Consider the following 22506-nt stretch of genomic DNA (forward strand, 5'->3'; position numbering starts at 1 on the left):
AACTCGGTACACATAAGACTCACGTTCTGGAAAAAAATATTGTGAAAGTAAGTCATCACTAGCACACCTGGGGTTGAAGGTGGGACATAAGAATAATCGTAAACGACCGATATTTGTGTTGAATCGATATTATTGTGTTTAAATAGTGTTTCGGGGTCGCTAAGTTGATCGATGTCATTTAAACTCATAGGATAGGGTGGAGAGGTAGGTATGGTGACATGTAAAAATAATCGTACATGACAATTATTATAGTGTACAGAGTGTATAGATTTCGTGGTAGCAAAATCCGGTCAACTCGGCTAGTCGTCTACAAAGAGATGAAAATCTCTTTGTAGCCGAGCTTATATAGTTTTTGCCGTTCATAGTTTTTAGCGTCGAAGCGATTCTCTATTACAGTGATCAAATCAATTTCAGTAAAATAAAATCATCTTTTGGATTTCCGTGACTTCCCCCGCCCCATTGCGAGGGGGTTTTTTCCCAAGTCTATGCAAATCAATGTAGTGCATTTCGTATAGGGTAACGGGCAACGGCCATTGGCCAAACATGTACCTTAAGCCCGCCGGCGATTTTCTAAGCGCATTGGAACCAAGGAACAGGATACCACACGGGGAAGGTACGCGAGGGGGATACGCGGTGTCGGCGGGCAGACCGTTGCGACCGTTGCGCCGACGCTTATTACCCTTTGGGATTGCCTTTTTTTCGCCGTTTTTACATTCCATGCCGTCGCAGCGCTGTGCCGCCGCCGCCGCCACCGCCACCGCCAACGACGCCTTATTCAGCGATTCAGTGCGAGAGCTCAGCTCGCATCCGCCCGCACGCGTGAGTCCACCATCGGATAGGCGGCGTTTGGACGATTCTGATAATATTTTTTATCAAACCGTTTTTTGGTTTAATTTTATCTTATTTTTTTTTTTTGTTATCGCCTTACCATCATCACGCGATGCCGTAGAAAACACTGCGATCGGTGAGTCAAAGGTTTTATTAATTTTTTTTTAATATAACACAATTTTTTTTTTACCATCGAAGATGAAATGTGTATACACACGTATGGTATCAATAATCATTTTATATTTGCATATATTTTCCGTTGTTTGTTCGCTGCCGCACTGCCGGTACACGTGGTGCGGCGAACAACGCAATGCGGAACAGTGGACGCCCTATTAGCTGAACTGCGGGTAACAAAACCAGCCCGGGCTTTTTCATTACTTGCTCAATAGCTTAATCGTTTTTCTTTTATATATTTTAAAATAGAGGCCTAAATGCAAAAGTACAACATTATAAATCATACAAACGCACAAAAATAAAACGTCCACGACAATTGTTTGCTTAGAATATTACGTCGGCGCTTAATTCTTACTAATCTATTAATGGTGTACTTATATTTTACTACTAATTATTATATATATATATATATATATATATGTTATAAAAGTGAACAAAGATTGTTCAAGTACTAAATTAACAACAATAGCTAGTTGCTTACATGCTATAGGGTAGAGAGGGATAGCCTTAATAATGTATAATCTATTATCTATGAGTACAATGTACATATGTCTACAATGTGTAGTTTAAATATTTCGCTATCTTTTAATTAATTACACGACATATTATTACGACATTTCGGCAAGTAAAACATTTTTTCAGAAAATTCACTTTTCTGGGTACTGAGCAGAACAATACATTGTCACTAGGGATCAAGTTATAGATCTTTAAATTAGTAAAATTTTTCAAAATTTTAAATCTTCCTTGCCAAAAATATTATTGAAAAATTATACAACAAAAAATACCCAACCTTAGAGTTATTTATGTATTCGATTTGTGACAACTGACACTGTTATATTTTCTATTATTCAGTCTGTAACGTTAGTAATGGAAATAATAGAATTTTAATTTATTTACTCTTAGATTGTGGGCTGGGGAGGTTGTTTACATTTTTCAACATCTGTCCAAGACACCAAAAAATCAGCAATTGTCAATTCTGGTAATATCCAAAAGACTCGTGTACTTATATTTCAGTAGTTTGATGTGGAAAATTGATTTTCTCATCTTTCACACGTGATGAACTAAGTATAAATATTGGTGTGTGTGTGTGTGTATATTGGCGAGGGGATGATATAGTATATACTACGTGTTTATAGTATTATTACTTCGGACGTGGGTCGCAAGATTCGACGGGACGCGCGGGTAAAGTTCAAAATAAATTATTAATCGTTAAAACGGACAATATAAAATGGATGTGTTGGCGAAGAAAGTGAGAATAGATAAATTTTTAAAACATAAAATATCATTCAAAATGAAATGTGATGTGTACTTTTTTAGAGATATTTTAACGATAGAAAATAAAGTACACGTGAGTATGGTAGTTGCCACTATAAATGTTTCTTGAGTTATTAGCATTAACTTTTTAACCCGCACAATAAGTGAAGTGTCAACTACATTTGAGTTAACTACTAAATTAAATTACAAACCATTGCTTCCTCTAATACCTTATCTGAACTGCAATAGCTAGGCTAACTCCATTTTGAGTGGTGATTCAAGATCAAAAAACAATTATTTATCCCATTTACTACAGTTGACGTGAAAACATGCTTTTTGTAAGTAATAGTTTGATTTTACTGTTTTTTTTGCATCAAAATTATCTAGTTTTTTCATGATAATATTTTGTACTAAGTATATTGCATTATATAATTATGAATTTTCAAAATATTGATCTTGTTTTATACTGTCATTGCTTTATTAACTTATCAAACAAATGATGACGTACAATAAATGCCCCACGAAGTTTTGACCTTTGTAATATCTCCAAGGGAAACTAAATATTTGTAATTCTGTTATTGTATATAATTCGTAAATTGAACCAATCTAGTAATTTGATAAGACTATCGCGATAATACTGTAAAACGATAATAACATATAGGGTGAAGGAAGGTATTTTCGTGGCATAAGCAATTTCGTGATATAGTTTGTTGATCGTATTGCGTAATTCCCTATTAGAAAATTATCTTGAAAATCACACTGATTGTTAAAATAACTGTGTTTTAACAATCAGTGTGATTTTCAAGTCAATTTTCTAATAGGGAATTACGCGATACGATCAACAAACTATATCACGAAATTGCTTATGTCACGAAAATACCTTCCTTCATCCTATTGCAAGTTGAAACTAAAACTAGTTATGATTGTAGAGAAGGTTTAACTTGTTATTAAAGCACGTGTCGTTTTGTGGAAGGGTGAGTGATGAAATTAGCGAGGTATCAGGTATCCTTTGGCATAAAATATACATGGTTGAAAATTAGTTTTGGACATTTTTAGTTAATAAATTTGAGATTAAGAAACGTTAGTGCGTTTTTTAGTAGATTTAAGTGTCAATTAATGCTCTAAAACTATTATGTAACAAGCAAAACGGTTTTGTCTGGCTTGGTGTAAGTAAGAACAATCTTATTATGTTCGATATGATAATCTGATAAACACATTAATTGCCAATAAATAATTCACAATGCTGTATACTTAAGCTTGGGCTCAAATTAAGATTTGGCGAAACATGTCTATAACTACCCAACTCCTAAATAAACAGGGGTGTAGTGTTCTCTTAAATTGAATTATAACAAAACAGTACAATCCCAACTAGAATAATAACTGTTGATAAGACATGTCTCTTAAGTTTACCTATGTTATCAAATAAATTTAATATCGTGGACGTGACTTACGTTCACGATCTGGTAAATCCCTCTGTGTTATTTAGGCTTTTTGAGCCTATGATATATATTATATTTATTTAATATCTCTGGTCTATCGTTTTAAACCCTTGTTACGCTGCTGTGACGGCTGACACGGACCCCGGCGGGTTCAACAAATACGTCGAATAGTTTTTGGAAGTTGGTCAGAAAGTTAAGAGGTATTTTTTTTTTTTTACGGAGAGCACCGGAGAGAGTGAAGTGTAATTGTCGACAGGAAATGAAGACGCATAGTCTGTGAAAACGTTGAATAATTTATCGAAATATGACTTGAACACCTTACGCCGTCATTCGGGACTGTCCAGGTTGACATATATACAGGATGATCAATTTAACGAAAACACCTTCAGTTTCTCATAAAATAATATTTTTTCTTTTGGAAAATATTTTTATTTATGTTATCTTACAATATTATAAAATTACTTTATCTGTTCTAGTATAGATAAAGCTCTATAAACTTTTTAAAATTAATAGTAACGTACACGAATTGAATTAACTTTTTATATTAAGAATAATTTGCCGACAATTTTAACCGGTCGACAACCAGTTTTGGATAATTACTTTTAAAGTTCCTTAAGTTCACATTTAAAGACGGGAGAAAGGGTGGAATTTAATTTTTATCCGCGCGCATTGCTGTACCGCACTCCTACTCCAGTTCCAAATTTTAAACTACAGTTACTCTAAAAGTAATTATTCAAAACTGGTTATGGAAAACCAGTAAACATTTTCAAATAATCATTCTTAATAGATGTACAAGTTTATATATACGTATGACCATTCAAGTTTTAAAGGTTGTTTAAGCTCTGGAAAAAAAACCAAATATCCGAATATTGTAAAATAGCATGTAATAAAAGTGTCGCCAAAAATAAATACTACAAAATCGCTATTATTCTAAAAGAAAATATAAGTCATACGTTATATTGATCACCCGGTACATACATATTTACGATAAGGTATATGTGTATGTTTTCATTTCTGGTCACGGCGCTATAGCTTTTTCGCTCGACACATTTCCTTCGCCCCATGCACTTACACATTTACACTATTAAACGTATAAGGCGTGCATTGTCTCTGGCATACATGAAAATAAAAACATTCGACCCCCTCGCCGCGTCAGGAAATGTGGGTACAACATCATACGCACAAGAGAAATATATTTTGCGTTATAATAATAATAATTATTATTCTGTTTTATTACCACATTAATTATTGTAAACTCCAACGAGCGTTTGCGGTCTTACAACGTTGGTTTTGGATTTGTAATGCGAAAACCACAACAGCAAACAACGAAGGACCGAGGGTGGTGGTTTTTTTTTAAACATTTTAATCTGTTTTTGAACACGACGAAAATTAAAAATCTACCACTCCTAATGTCTCTATACGTCCTAATGTGTTTTCAATGTTCACACTTGCACCGGGACGGGATTTTAAATCTTTTCGGTCTTTGTTTAAGTATAAAAACAAAAAAAAAACAATCCGATAAAAAATACTCATTTCACAGTTGGGTCCCTAAGTACCAAAGATGATTTAACCGTTGACGAATTAATTATGAATTACAAACAAATTATAAGTAAACGTGAAATGTAGGTACAATTATCATTTTCGACATATATAAATTTATAGAAATCGCTTGTTATTATTAATTATTGTTGTCTAACCGTTTTATACTAATTATACATTTCACCTATGGTGGAAAAAATTCACCATTTATCAATAATCATACTTAAATCAAATGTTCTCGCGTCAATTATTAACTTTCATACCCAATTGGAAAAAAATATAATAGTTATCTAATTTATTAAAAATCAAAGTGTTGTAATAACTGAGATACAACTTAATTCTTCTTTTACTATTTTGTCTGTTTTTTTCCTATATTCAAAATTATAAATATATTTCATTTGAACAAAAAGCTTATTTAAATGTACTGCGAATATTTTGTATTATACAATTATTTTAATTTATTTTATTTTTGTAATTATGCTGCAAAAATTATCTTGTTAAACGCATTTAACAATTATTTGCGATTTTGATTAAAAGCTAAAAAAATAATAGATTTTAATTATTTATTTTATTTTAGCGAGAACAAAAATTGGGAGGAGTATCATCATTTTAGTTTCAGACTGTACATGAGTATACAAGTTTCAGATATAAGACTTTATTCTGTTAGATTAAATATGTATACAAAAAAAACATCGCAGTAGTAAAATGTACTCCGTAAATTAAATTATGCGTATAAATATTTACCACTGTATAATTGGACAAGTTTCAAATTAAATGTACTTCTATAATAACTTTCTAAAAGTACAATTTAATTTGATAATTCAGATCGTGAAAAAAATGTATACATATAATTTATAACGAAATTATAAAACAATCATTATTATTATAATTTACAATTGTTATTCCATAGAAAGTACTTTATATAGATACTTGTTTTTTAATTATTAAAAAGTTTTCAAAAGTGGTAAGATATTTTTATATTTATTTAAAAAAAGAAATCAATATATATTAATCCCACTACATTATAAAAGTTTAAATTTAATATAATCAAAGTTTTTTTCGGTATATCCGTATAATATGATGTAAGTAGTACGCAGTTTTATTTGCTTAAATTTACATTGTTTAATTTTGAAAAGTAAAAGTAACCGGTTGTTAATGAAGTTTACTTTTCTCGAAAAATCTGAATATAGTTATAAGAATTATTTTTATTTACATTCAAGTTTAATGGGTAAACAAGTCCTTATATATTATTTCCATAACGGATTTAAATATTTACTGACTTTTATTAAGACACTTAGTTTGTTCTGCATAACATACATCAGACATATAAGTAAAACGTGTAATAAATAAATAAATAGTTTATTATAAAATATAACACTATGAAAACTAATAAAATTAACGCTGTGTCATTTTATTATTTTATAAAAACATATTAAACACATAATTAAGAGTATTATATACTATAATTCACTATAGGAAATATGCTGACTGATACACTTTTAAATGATAAATTCCTTAATTATTTATAGCATGTGGGGTTTAGCTTAAAAAAAATAACTTTATTTTAAAAAAATGCATGCCTAGTTTGATATTTTTCTTACATGTCTTATGAAAGACAAACAAAAATCCATTGATTCAATCCAATACTACTTATCACAAAGTTTAATTTAAATCTTTTTCCGTATCCAAAAGAGAAAAGATGGACTACAGGAATTTTGAAAGCACATTTAGAGTCTGACAAAGATGCTGATCCAATAAATCTATTAAGTGGTTCAAAATATATCTTATAGATAAAGAAGTAACAATCTCATAACTGTAGTACTAACACCTTCTTAGATTCGGCATTATAGCTAATAAGAAAATAATAACTTTTATATGCAACTTGTGAGCTTTTTTCGTTTATGTTACATCGATATTTGATTCTGGTAAGGGTATTTAAGTAAGCCATATTACCATAAAGATTCTTTTCTTTTTACTGTATAATTAATTACAAGCGATTCAATTTAATACTTATACATTTATGTATTGCCTTTAATATAAAATATAAACATTTTACTTGTTTGTATATTACGCGACGGGGCTAATTATTGTTATTAAGCTTAATAGTATTTTTTACAAATCCGGAAACTTGTTTCAACGTTAGAATTTATTAAAGCGCATTGTATGGGCAATTATTCAATTGAACTAAAATTTGTAAGCTCATATATTAACACGGCAAAAAAGTAGCTATTTTAATATTTAATTCATTTTGCTTCAGTTTGTTCAACGTATACAGGCTTATTTTTCTAAAATCCATATCTGTTTTCAAAACCATAGTCGGATTACGCTTTTCATAGTACGGTTAAAACTAGAATGTTTTGTTTCCAACTAAAAATACGCAGGTGCAGAAGCCGACCGTGTAATAGTGTATATATATTTTATAGAATAAACTATAAACATAGACCACGCTGACCATTATTGAAGATAATTTTTATAAAGTAATATAATCTATTAAAGTCTTAACATAATCGTCAACCGCAGCTTACTGTCGAGAGTATATAATTACTTATATTTTATTAAAAGATAATCGTGTAATAACATAATACTATAATGTTATAACGCTATTATGTTCGCTATATAGAACAAAACTAAGCACAGTCTGAACCTATTCAGTATTAAACCACTACGCTACTTTAAACCTAACCAAGCTAAGGGCAATTGAAAACGAATAGAAACGTACCTATCAACACAACCAAAATCGATTACAAAATAACCATTACAGCACATTTATCGAATAAAATATAAATATAATTATCTTTTCGATTTGATTTTTAGTTATTTAACTAAATGTTGATCAACTCTGGTTAAGGTGCACTGTGTAGCGAATCAAAATGGCCACACAGTGAATAATTTGAACTCAAAATTAAGGAAGCAAAGCAAGTTAGATATTACGAGAGACACGCATTGTCACGAATCGCGGGAGTAGGTTCTAAAGCTAGCACCCCGAATCCCGTGATTATAGTGCACCTATCATAAAAGTTCTACACAAATTAAATTTAATGGTTTTATGTTTGAATGTGTAATGGAATTTTTTTATAAATGTAAATTTTATGTCAGGATACATCTAAAGGATGTATATATTATACACATTACACATATATTTGTTTTATTATGATAATGATTCATGATATTACCGGGAAATAAAGATGACATTTATTCATAGAAACTAAAAACAGTAACTTTTTCCCCCCTCTAACTAGAGCAGTTATCGTAGGACCACATAATTCTGTGGGGGGGGGCATCAATAGGGTGTAGTGAAAAAAGGCAATTTTTGGATTCGTTTTCGTAATACCTTACAAAACTAGTTTTAATAGTTTTAACTTTTAATAATTGGCTATTCCGAGCAGATTAAAATGTGTTTTTTTATTCGACAACAACTTGTTCGGCATTTTTAAATCAACCAAAATCATCATTGTTATTGACCAGTCATTATTTCCTTCCAATAAAAAAGTTTTCGTACTTATGGTAATTTTGAATTACACCATTAAATGCCAAATGGGACAAATAAATGTATGAATTTTGTACAGAAATAATAACGCAATAACAATAGTGTAATATAATGATCAAGAACATGCCGAGAAAATAAATATAATAATAAATAAATAATAGTGTTAAAAATAAAAAAATCTTTGTTGGACATTCTCTACGTGGGTGAACTTTATATAAAAGGGTATAGAATACATTACTTTATAACGTTTCATATGATTAAAACGAATGTTTAATACCATTACTGCGCTCGAGTATTTTTTTTATTTATTACTAACCAATTATAAATTTATTTGTAAAACATGAAGTGGGATTATATTATTTGGATTGCCGTTCGAGCGTTTCATGCACCCACGAGCATCGGATTTCGTCCCGTCGTGTCCATGTACTTGCAGCAAGTTTACAATTATTCAACCAGGAACTTAGTTTAATACAACGAGCGTTAATCGAGTAACGGCTATTCAATTCAAAAGCCCGTGGTGCCCCGTCCAGTATAGTCGGAGGTTAACGATTATAAGTCCACAGTGCACGTTAAACGGTACAAAATTACAGTGTACCATCATTTGGGTGTTTTTTTTTAGTTCATTTTCGTGTAGGTATGTCGAAGCCCGATCAATAAATCACCGGAGGCGTTCGTCGATATTGTTGCTGTGTGGCACATATTTATATTTAGTCAATATGGTGTACCTATATAATATAAAAAGCTGACAACATAAAAAGTTGTTTTTTCCTTCCGTGGGTTGAAATTTTTTGTCGAAAACGAGCGGTTGCGTAGCAAATTAGGCCCAAAAAAAATTACTGTTCTACTGTTTTGCGCCACCGATAATTATAATAATAATGCAATATTACCAGAAGTTTGTGCAAAAAGCTGTCGAACTTAATTTACACAGGTTCCGGACAAACGACTAGAGCAGAAAGTTACAAATTGCGTATAAACTTCTCACAGGTAACTACTTTATATTTAACGGTATAAGTTTTTTTATAAATAAAAAAAAAAATTACTCCCCCTTTCAAATATTTTGCACTGAGGTAAAATTTAAAAAAACGTTCTCCCAGAGTTTGGCGTCGTGTGCACGTCAAAAACCGAACGACTGAATTTTTTACGAAGAGAATGACCCTTTGACATAATTCCACAGACACGTAATATACTACCGTATACATTATACAGCTTATTATTAAATAATATTTTGGCTTTGTTCCTGCATCTCAAATAATGTGTATATTATTAATATATATGGAAGGTAAAAATATGAAAATTTGTTTTTTATGTATGCTTAAATCGTTGATAATAATACTAGATTTCCACACTGTGCTCCTTTTACATCATTAAAGTTCCAAAAGATCAAAAACAATTACTGTTCATAGCCAATGCAATACGTGTACAAAACTAGTATTGCGCCAGTCATTATTTCAAATAGATTATTCTTAATAGCTTATGTTAAACAAATGGCTATTATTAATTGTACAAGTAACTATATTAATTTAATGTAACATTCATTATGCATTGAAACTTAAAATTAAAATTATTTAAACGTTGTCAGTTATTTTAGTGCATATTTATTAAAACAAATGTTGAAATATTTATCTACTTTAAGCAATAATGAAATTATGTAAACAATAATTTTTATTAATTACGTTTCATAAATTTACCTCACTTAATAATTTGTGTCAATTTTAAGGGAGTAAATATTGTGACTTGAGTAAAATAAAAAACCGAATTTCCGCAAATATTTAGCTTACTAAATCTTTTATTATGTCAAAACCAATCAAATTTAGAAACTTCCTTGATAAATATGATTAAATTGAGTGATTTGAGATATTGACAGTGACAGGTATGTTATTGGGACAGACTAAAATAATAGACATATTATAACTCTTTTTTTTTTCCTGTGCTATTTTCGTTATTCGCTTACATTAATGTAAACTTTTCTCCTATGAGTTTTATCGTTTCAAATAAATTGTATATCCTTTTTTCTAATTACATTACTTAACATAATATTGTTGAATTAATGTTTTATTTGGTAAGTAAGTTCTTATATAATTATAATAATTTACAATCTAGTATTCTAGGTAGTTAAAATGTTTTAAGTAATTCCCAGAGGTGTTAAACGATATGTACAGTAGTTTCAGTTAAAATAAGTTACATTTTTAGGATCATTACCTTCAGTTTGCTATTTCAGAAATTTCGCGGTTCAAGCCGTATGTACATGTTAATTTTACTTTTAAGTACATTTAGCACACTGTTTTATTTTCACAAATGAATAATGGACTTAGTTTTAGTATCGTTAAGGGTTTACTAGATAAAATGAAATTGCATTGCTTAAAAAAAAAAAAAAATCTTTTCGTAGTAAACTCATAGTTTTTGTGAATAAACATTTATATAACAGATAAATAGCTAGTTTTTTTTTCTTATTTGGCGATTTGGCTGTTTTATGATGTATAAATCACAGGTACTGCTAATCCTAAGTGATCATAACATTAGGTTAGTTATTGTATGCAGCGGCATGCAAAAGTTAGATTTTGTATTTATAATATTTCGATTAGGATTTAGGTCAAAGCGAATTCGTCAAGCACCTATAACCATCTCACGATGACAGCGTTGGGTCTTCGAGGCTTGTTAATCTACATATTAATGATGATGAACATTTTGGTTAAGTAGGTCAAATGAAATATTTACTAACATCAAACTGCTTTAACAATCGAAGCCATGTATTATATGTTTTAGTAAACAGGCAAATACATGAGTCGCTTAATAGGAAATATGATCACGAACACATTCTACAGCCACATTTGATTAGTAAAAATCGTTGATCTTTAAAATAAAAGTTTCTTCGGATTGCTTAACAAAATTAATTTAAAACATTTCAATAAAGATAAGAAAAACAATCATCATAGTAAAACAAGACTTAGTTTGGAAAATGTGTTGATGTTGAACATTTTAATTAGCAAACTATAAAATACAAAACTTAAATAGAACAAAGTTTAAATCTTAAGATTATTAAAACTTGATTGGCTATAGCATCTCGACAGACGGTTATTTATTCTGTTAGAAAGTATCATGTCTTAAAAATAGAATATAAGATTCAATTTTAAGTTAAGTACACTATTTGAATATTGAATACGGTTCAAATTTAATTTAGATTATCAATAAGAGTTTTAGAACCATGACCATATAAATTGGTAGTGTCAGTTGTGCAAAATTGTTTATGACTTCGCAACGGTTTCTACCGTCTACGAAATTGTAAATGTTGTATGCAGAAGATAATGAATTATTCTCGTGTTAGTGTTTTGTCTTGTGAAGTCTTGCAGTTGTTTGTTAGTGACGCGTACCGTGAACAAAAGACAGAACTAATGGTATATGTAGACGGAAATTACTGAATTGACCGAGCGTTGTAATGGTTGTGGCAGAATCTCATATTAACTAGTTCCATAGTATATTAGACAGCTATGGACTTAGGTAAATTGCTGTAGTCGTAGACTTGTGTATGTTAGAAAACAAACTTGATATAATATTTTGTATATTTGATCGAAGAAGTGGTTTTTGTAGTGTGTATCCGACAACTGTGTTGAATCTCTTTAGGTCGGCATCCAGCACACGGTAATGTTTGGTTGGAAAATAATAGGACAACGTACTTGACTTGTGTGTGTTTAGTGTAGAATAATTGCATCATTAAATGGAATTTCGGTACATGCGTTGTTGTATCTATGCATACTATAATAATGACGTAAGCTGAAGCTTTTAAGCGGATAAGCATTTTTCGTTTTTATGCAACAAAATAAATGTATTTGATTTCACAACGTACATGATGTTAATTTACAAAATATGTTTTGATATTATCATTACTACAGTGTATGTATTATTCAATAATGTTCAATTTAACATTTCATAAAGACCTCACCTTCCTACCTTTAAATAAAAGTTAATTTTGCTAAATAGTTGATTTTGAGCCGAAACGCTAACAAATTTACCAGTAAAATTATGCAAAGTAGCTACTTAAATATGCATAAAGTAGATTTCAATTACACAATATATGTTGACTGTGACGTTTCTGTGTTGCAATATAGCTTTGATTTAATATTGTGAGTAACACTTAATCGGATTTATAAGTAATCCGCGTGGTGTAATTAAAAATGCAGCCGAGGGCTTTTCATTTTAATCAAATATAAATGTACATAAAGTAAAAATATAACGTTACGTTTGATATAAGATTAAATGAGACAAAATAAAAAAACTGGAGCATCAATAAAACTAAAACTTCGAATATATGTATATCAGGTGTTTTCTCATTTTTATAATTTCAACTTTAGTAATGACTATAAAACGTGCATTTGGAATCTTTCGTTTAGTATAAAATACAAACAACCCGGCTCGAGTTTTAATTTTACCAAGATACAATACATTCATTGAATAGTTGTTTAGGTAAAGAAACAAGACACATTGATCGTTTCTGTCATTGGAATTTTTTTTACTATAAATGTTGAGTTTCAATAAGAAGCTAAGAATTTCTTGGTTTGCCATAATGGCATTTAAGCTTTATTGCGCAGCTGTGACGGCATTGTTTTTACAATGATTTGTCTTTATTATTGTTTTGTGCTTGAACCCGTACGTTATCTTCCAGACTGTCGAGTCAATAGCTTTAAAAAGCAAGTTTAGAGAATAGAAATCGTACCTAAAAGGTACTTTATTGTGCAAAAAATATCAAAAACCTTTTTTCTCAAAAAGGATGGAATTATTTTTTATTTGACTTTCTCGAGCATAGTTTTAGAAATAAGATATTAAATTTAGACTGAATGTAAATATAGAGTAAGGTTATAACATACTTTACATATTTCTTAAAAAATCTGTAGTAATTTGTTTTATTAAATAAAAAAAAACCAAAAGAAGAAACCGCATTGAATTTCCAGGTTGCTCTAATGCACAACAGTCAACAGGTAACCGAAAAATAGGTTCATGGTGTTGTTAAATTTGCCTGTTGGTAACAAGGGCAACGAATTATTAGAGTAAATAGACTGCCAACCCTAATCGTATCGACCCTAAACCTAAAAATACAATTTTAAACACATTTTTGCTTTTAAAATGCTTCATCGGTATTTAATATTTCTACCATCTACAGATTCGCAATACGTTTATTTGAAAGTAATAAAATTACTCTTGAGTTCACTTTTTTTCTGACAAACTCATAAAATAAAAATAAAATTCCACATACAGTTTTTATATGTAATTTTAAATTTTCTTTGGAAAAGCCACTAAAAATAAAACGCTTCAAATAAAAGTATCAATACATTTTGTACATTTTACTTCCGAATGCAAGAAAATGTTTTATTTGTTTAGTACGTTTTCGACTGAAGCAGATTTAACGTCTAAGGATTCATAATAAATGAATCTGTATTCAACACTTTTTTTATAGCAGACACCACATAAACTTAAGAGCATAAAAACTTTTTTTTTAAATGCAGTGACGGTAAGAGAGTCTTTAACCGTCTCACGAGGGTTAAAATATAAATGTAATAAAGCTTTATACATTTTAAAAACTGTTAACAACATTTATTTTACTCAAAAATGCGGATGCTAACTACAGATTCCATCAATGTAGTTATATGGTAAAAAGAGGGACATTATATTAAGTCAGCACAACAATAAAATGTGGGTTTCAAGATTTTGACTTAATCCCACCATTTATCACAAAGTTATAGTGTGTGTCAAAGTCGTTACTGGAAAACCCTGCAAATTGTGTCAGAGCTTATCGTAATTTTGAAAACGTAAAGTAGTAAACTTTTTCAACTGATGACCCATGACAGTATTACATTATGGTACAGAGGTGTAAATAGTTTCATTTCTTCTAGGAAAAGACAACGTACAATTAAAAAATTGTCCATATTGTGTTTCTTTCTTTAACGCGTTAGTCGTTATTTATTTCACAAATACAATGATTACAGGGTCGTACAACAATTTTCAACAATCGATTTCAACGGACTTCTTTTGACCGCGTCTCATTCCAACTACCGATTTTGAGCATAGAGTCGGTGGATTCAATAATTTCTTAATGTTATTGAATTGCACAACGTGCACGCTGGACCTTAACGTTTCTAATTGGATTCGTTCGGGGGTTTGTTTGGGCGTTCCCGTTGTCTGTTTTGCTTTTCGGTTGCGGGCACGGAGAGGCAGCAACCGTTAATAACAATCATTAAACTTCAAAACTCGCTTCTCGGGACCACATATTATTATTGTAGTTACATCTGCACTATGTCTACCTCCGATTTTATGCTATATATATATATATATATAGATTTATTTATTATATGGTTGGTTTGGAGGGCCAGGCCAAGCGTACGCACGTGACATTTATTTAAACTATGACAAATACGCCACAATGTCCGTTTAATATTATACCTATAACTGTATGTATAATTACAGTATACATGTATACAATGCTCGTAGTGAGTTTTAAACGCACGCATACATGACAAAACATACTTGTCCGCGCTAGTATTGTATGAGTAAGTACACTCTCGGTGTTGTTGGCGTGTAATTTTATTTACGACCCTGGGCAGCGACGGGAGGCGAATAATAAAAACTACAAGTGATTAAAATTTGTAATACACGACCGGCGACTTATCTGGAGATTTGTTTTTAATTTGACGATTTATTAATGAAATATTGCGCGCGCAAACATCAATTTTTTTTCCCTCGTCGGCTCTAGAGTCTCTACTAGGTATATAAACCACTTGCTTGTGGTTGACACTGTATTTTACATTATATATCTATACTTATATACAATATAATAACAACAATAATAATTAATAGTCTTAAAACGGTGTGCGCAATTAAACACTTTGTCGCCTCCTGGCAATGATAAATGGTTCGCTCGTTTTACCTGCACATTATCCTTGGGTTTCTATTGTATTATTATCGCTAAAACGATTATAATATGCATTATAATATTAATATTATACTGCCGCTCTACTGCTGTTGTGTGAAAAACATCATTTGCAAAGCGCGGTATAACCATCGACGGACCTGTAACGCACGGATGCATCGAAATTGCCTAACCGAAACGCCGTGCGATGTTAACAGTCTCCTGCGGTCTCCGTCGTCGCCATAGTGTGTAAGCAATTGATTTTTTGTATAATAAAATAATAGCGCAGAATGCTTAATATTGTTTATTTATAGACGGTCAAACAGCAGCGCCTTGTACAAGTCGTGCAAGTTACAAGTGTATAACATATTATACATACTTATCTTAAAAATAGATTTAATAAAACGTCGAGCACACGCACCCGCCCACGCATAGTAATTATTTCCCTGAATATTCATAGAATGTTTCGTGACATTATGTACAGCGACTAAACTGGTTAAAAGTAAAATAAACAAAAGAAAAAAAAAAATAACCAAGTATTAGAGTACCTTATATCGATCGGTCGTTGGTATAAAAGGTTTTAATTTTTTTTTATTTAAAACAAATGACGACGTCTTTAGGTATACCTAATTTTCGCGATCAACAACATTCGTAAAACAACAGTTGTAATTGTATTTAAACCGTCGAGAACTATACGACTAATTAGCATGGTTTTGATAACTTGACCCGATACAGTCGTATACTACCACGCATGATTATTATTTAAACTTTCAGAACAAACGGTATCTTTAATGGTATTACCGATTAATAATTGACAAATTCATCACACAGACAGGAATTTATAACGTATCGATGCGCATGTAATTTAGTTGTTATTGTTGTACGCTACAAACGCAACCCAAAGTCAGTCCGGGTAGTTAAACATTGTATTGTAGCTCTTTAGTTTTTACACCTTAACTGTTATTTGGAGCATTCTAATTAATTAAATAAATGCCACTAACTCTCTTTTATAATTAAATACTTATAAATATTCAAAGCATAGAATAATTATTTTAATGGCGCAGGTATAACGGAGTAACAATACTATAAAAATTTTAAAACAAAGAACCCCTTTATTTATCCATTGTAAAAGGTTGTTGTACGAGTCATGGTTTAATAAAAATATTAATAAAATGTTTATCCGAGTGAATAAATTGGACATAAAAAAAAAAAAATGTAAAAAACGAACGCATGTTTCACAACTAGACAGATTAATTATTACTCTCATTCATATTCCAACAGTTTAGCGGCGATAAATTATTATAACTCGTGACATTTCTGTTAAAGTAGAAACATGTGATCGGACTTAATGAACCTTATATTGGGTTCTTTAAAAATGTAAAAACAGCGAATCTGGATTAAAGCTTGTGTCACAGGTGCGGCTTGTTCTTTTTATTATCGAAACGCAGACTGGTGTCGCTATAGGCAATTATATTTATTCAAGAGTTCTCAAAAGAGTGGACAAAATAGTAACATACAATTATGTAATTAAATTAAATTAAATAAAAGATAATGGAATTAACCGACTTGTTATCTACTCATCCCATCAGTTATATTTGTTTAACCCTTATCTCAAAATAATTGAAATTAATAAAATAACTAACTTACCCAAATCATATTAGATAAACGGTGTTAGGTTATGTGCATACATTATGTAACCTTTTTTTCGATCGATCGTTAAATCGATCGACCTAAATTTAATATAAATATTTCGTGGAAACGACGACGGTCAACTCACATAAGAATGACATTGCCGTGCTGTAACACTCCCACACTGCATTATATTAAATATATAAAGAAATAAGATATTCGATGTTTTATATTGTCCCTGATGTAATTTAGTAGATAATGTCCTCTTCTATGTTTTTTAGCTCTATTATTAATAGGGCTGAATAAATATAAAAATATTGAAAAAATAGTGGCAAATAAAAAAAGCTAAACAATAATTGTTATTAATTATTTATGAAAAGTTCTAATACATAATATACAATCATGTACATATTATTTGTAAACCGATAAATCATTATACTTTTTATTATAAAACTTACTTTTTTCTTAAAATTTGATATAGTATAATTTAGTGCACTACATTGTCGTATATAAATTACGCAAGTATGCAACAATTGCATTTCGATACCTTAAATTTAAAACGATTATATTATGACTTTTCAAAACAGAAATTGCAAAACTAAGAGTTCATATTTACTAGTATTCCGTGTCGTAACAGTAACACTACATCGCGGGCTAGTCTTTTTTTTACATTATTTAACAAAATTGTTTTTATCGAAAGTAACGGATCAGTTAGATTTGATTTTTATTCGTTAACGTTTTTCATTTACACAGCGGATGAAACAAAATTATTTATTTCGTTTCATTGCGTCTAAAATTTTAATAGAACGCAAATCTAATTTTAGATGCCGCGAGAAAACGTTTTTAATTTTGTTCAGTTTTTAGTTGGAAACAAATCCGATAGAAGACTAACAGTTAACATAAAATGCAAATTAACGGTCCTGAGAGTGCGTCCACACACATGTCTCTACAAAACGTACTGGGGACACATGGACATTGACCAATGCCGTATAGCACCATTGTATTATCGCAAGTATATACCTGCACATATCGCATTTCCTCGTTGCGTTGACGCGTGTATAAAGACCAACGAGCTGGACTATTTCTAAGATCAAAACCGTGTAGTAGCAGTGTATAATGACAGTTGAACGATTTAACAGCTACGGTAGCAACAATTCGCTGATGGACGTGTGTGCGCGCCATTAGAGGTATAAATGGCGAAATGGAATTAGAAAATGTTTTTCAACACACCGGCCCGAATCGATAGTTTTCTGTTAACTACCGATTTCTCCTTACATCGGTCCCCAGAGACCGCCGTCGGTGTGAACCGTAAAAATGCTGGTTGGCGTTTATCACTTTAAATCTAGAGGGCCGGTGACGGCCGGGAAAAAGTAGCTCCAGTCATTTTGTTGTGCCTCGATCGAATTCTCAACAAAAGCCAACTCCTCCCCCCCCCTCCGAGTTTGTGTGTACAAATATTTTTTTGGGTCAAACCGCATTACAGTGACATTAAATTCGTATAAAAATCAGTGCCTTATATGATACCAAATGTTTTAAACTATCTGTGCGGGTTTTTTCTTCGAGTCTTTACAATATTGTTTCAGTCTTCCACTCTTCTTCTAAAAAAAAAACAGAACAATAATTGAAAATAGTAATTGAAAAACAGACAGCGTGTGTTGACATTAATTATAATACAGTTATGGGTAGTACAAGCCATACTCGTAACCGTTTTATAATTAACATTCTAAATTCTCTAAATCAACCTCTTACATTCTAAATAGCACCATTTGTCCATTTAATCTTTGATATCACACTATTACTTAAATTCGATCACAGCCAACAGAAAAAGTACTCGAAACGTCCAGTCCATTCCTCATAATACCTAAAACTTTCACTTGGATTTTTTATGAACTATTATTCGAACATGTCACAGAAATGCCAGACTAAAGCTAAAATTATATTTGTATATATATTATACAACAAGAGCGGTTAGCATATAACAATATGTTCTAAATGCCAAAGAGTTTTCCTCTGAGCTATTGTGTTCAGAGAATATGAAAAATGACATTTTTCGATTTGACCGTTTCTCCGTCCTTTCCATGTTATTCGTTCCCGGAAGTTTTCTTACGAGTTTTAAAAATAATTAATAAATAAAGTCAGTAAACCGGAAGGTTGTGTTGTATTGTTTTTGTTTTTAAACCTTCGCGCAGTTATCGTATGGTCTAAACACAACATTTTACATTATTAAAACTTGCCAATAAAAATATATAAAACACCGTGTTGTATTCTCGGTATAAAAGTTTGTTATTCTTAATTCAACTTAATTCAAGTCAATTCAATTAAACCTTTTTAACTATAATATTACTTCTATACTATAAACAACACTTGTCCGAGTATATATGCGTGATACGAGCGTTTGGGTTAAGGGGCAAAGTCCACTAAAAAGTTTCCGTAGATATAAAGAATTTTATGGTATTATATTGTAAACATGATCAGTTTTTTTACTGTGTATACAGGACGGACAGTCACCAGTTATTAGTTATAGTGTTAGGAAAAAGTACTTAAAATGTTAGACTATTTTGCACTTAAGAATTTCTTGTTATACTATATACATATAACTAACGACATAAACGGAGTGAGCGACATTAACATTTTTATTAGATTCTTGTCAAATCCGAAGAGACGTTTATTAATCTGGTCTTGGCTTGACACACGCATGCAGTGCTTTTAGTTTTGGTGAAGGCATTTGTATGGTAAGCGTTTTAATGATTTCTGCAAAGAAACTAAGCGTGTAACTTGATACTTTTAAGAAAACTCAAAATGAACAGTTATTTCATAGAAACCCTGCAAATCAAAGCAACGCAACAGATAAATAATAATAACTATGATTATTAGAACTACTTATAATTTATAAAATATTTGACAACCGTCTTAATGTAAATGAATAGTTATTTTGATAAATATAGTAATAATAATCGTGACAAAAAATTTCGTTGCCAAACCGCGCATCTCAATAGAACTGTTATTCGACACTTGTTATATTTTGTGTGTTAATAATTATTTGGAGTGGAAACACTTCACAGGCGGATTGGATAGGTCCTTCGCAACTTTATCGATTACAGATAACGATGTCCAAACGATAGCTGTTCCATCACGTATTATTACGTCTGAAATAATAAACATAGAAAACTAACTTATCAAGTATCAGTTTTATTTAATATTTCCAAAAATATAATATACTATAAAGAAAAAAATGCTTATTCTGATACAATATGATATACCGAGGAAGTCATTGGACGTTCCGTGATGAACAGACTCAGATTTTCTCCGAGCTGTGAGTCCTGGACCGACTTGGTCGTATTGTGTGTTGCGCATGCGCGGCAGTAGGTAACATCTCATTGGTAGGAAAAACAGCGCGTGCGCGAGTAATAACCAATGCGCTGTGACAATCAGCGCATGCGCAGTAACAGTTTATACATTTTCGTCCTATTTATGTTTTGTTGCTATTGGTGTGGTGGGGCGGATGCGCTGCTTGCCGTACTAATTAACATATTTTTTATATTATTTTTATTTGCTACTTATTACAATAATTGATATTTTTTATCGACTAACTGAAATCATATGTTTTGTGTACCTATACATATAATATAATATATTGACTTCGAATGTATGTATACTCCTTTGATATGTATTTATAAAGATTGTCGATGGTTTAAATAAAAATACCCTTGGGTGATTAAAAAAAACATATGTATTGTTGCAATAACAAATTTAATTTCTGATAATGTATAAATAATTGTACGCCGCGTAATTCATGTAAATATAGGCTATCGACATATAGTCGTTATTATAGTGTTTTTACTATTGTGTAAGCTGTCACTGCGATTTGTCAGCAATCATATCATTCTAATGTTATTCCATAGGCGGTTTCCACATGTGCACATGATGGACCGCAAACTTTTTGTCCGAGGTTTTCGAGTGCGTGAGTACGGTTTGCAAGCAGCTCGGATAAATACCTATGTTCTACATATTTGTACTGCCAGACTCTGTTCAAACACAGTGATCCACATCACAAGTACGGTCACTTACTTAAATTATTATCGTCGTGTATGTGTAAAAAAAAAATAATAGTGCACAATGACACATAACCATGTTTCTCTAAAATATAGTTATTACTTTTGGTAAAATCGTTTTTATGACATCTGAATATATTTTAGATATAAATATCATTTTATCAAGATAAAAAAAAATGTATAATTGTGAATTAAGAAAAAATAATTGTGAAGAAACATGAAGAAGAGGAGAAGACATACTTTTAAAGTAAAAAATGTTTATCTTGTAACCTTTTTAATCATACTTATATTAGAATTAAAATGTATTTCTGGTAGCGGGAGAAATATGTGCATTATAAATTATAATAGTATAATACTATTTTTATCAAAACAAGTTTGTTTTTCCACTTTTTATACTTAAATTGAAAATAACACAACAAGTACTTACATTTTTTGTGTACACTTAACAACAAATTGTAAACAAGAACAATTTTTCTTGACGTAATCATTTATGATAAAATCATTGTTCACTAAAATTACATTATTTATAGAAAAACCATTGGTTTTCGAATTTTGCTATTGTCTATTTTGTACAGTACATATTATTAAATCAATAACTATACCTATTAACATAAGTGATGGTAAATAGCATAACACATATATACAATAATTCGACCAGGTTTGTGTGATTATCAATTTTGGGGTCGGATATATGTAAATTATGATTATTGTTGGCATTATTGTGGAAATAAAAGTGCCGTTCAACTATTATAATTACATCCGGATGAAATTAGAGGGATGGCTGAATACGATTAATCACAATACAATTTCTCGCTGTACCACAACCAAGCTGACGATAATCCGAGGTCGGGTATAGGTAGGTATGGTCCAATCAATAGCTGATGTTATAGAATAGGTCCACGACCGCCAATGGTTAGTACAAGTTAATCTTTATCCACCGGCATCTCAAAAATACATGGAGAATTTATTTCCCATTAATCGGTTTTATTGATCCGTTACCACTTTTTACTATTTATTTGACGATTCTATCCTTTTAGTATTTTTATTTTACAATCTGCTCTAGGCTTAAACTTTATCTTGTTCAATGTTCGCTGTTTTACATTATTTAAATTGGTACATAAAATGAATATCACAAAAAATGAATAAAATAACAGCTAATTTCCCTTGAAACGATAATAAGCTTTATATTGCATAAATTACAATGTTCGG

At 30.8% G+C, this 22506-nt stretch overlaps 1 protein-coding gene across 3 annotated transcripts in view; it reads left to right on the forward strand.

The window, feature by feature from the left end:
• Positions 1 to 799: 799 nt before the first annotated feature.
• The window catches only part of LOC126834736 (beta-1,4-N-acetylgalactosaminyltransferase bre-4-like), a 64069-nt gene continuing 42362 nt past the window's right edge, over positions 800 to 22506 (forward strand). Inside the window, exon 1 of one of the 3 annotated variants that reach the window (XM_050566888.1) lies at positions 800 to 964. The gene's annotated coding sequence lies outside the window, so the exon portion shown is untranslated. Of the gene's footprint in view, positions 965 to 21210; positions 21300 to 21413; positions 21545 to 22506 lie in introns of those variants that run through there. The other 2 variants (XM_050566905.1, XM_050566896.1) reach the window with 2 other exon arrangements.

Source organism: Adelges cooleyi, unplaced genomic scaffold (genome assembly GCF_023614345.1).
Source record: "Adelges cooleyi isolate 19-005CV unplaced genomic scaffold, UGA_ACOO_1.1 ACOO_flye_CR_arks_rails_tigmint_CR_PRNA_1, whole genome shotgun sequence".
Classification (NCBI taxonomy): domain Eukaryota; kingdom Metazoa; phylum Arthropoda; class Insecta; order Hemiptera; family Adelgidae; genus Adelges; species Adelges cooleyi.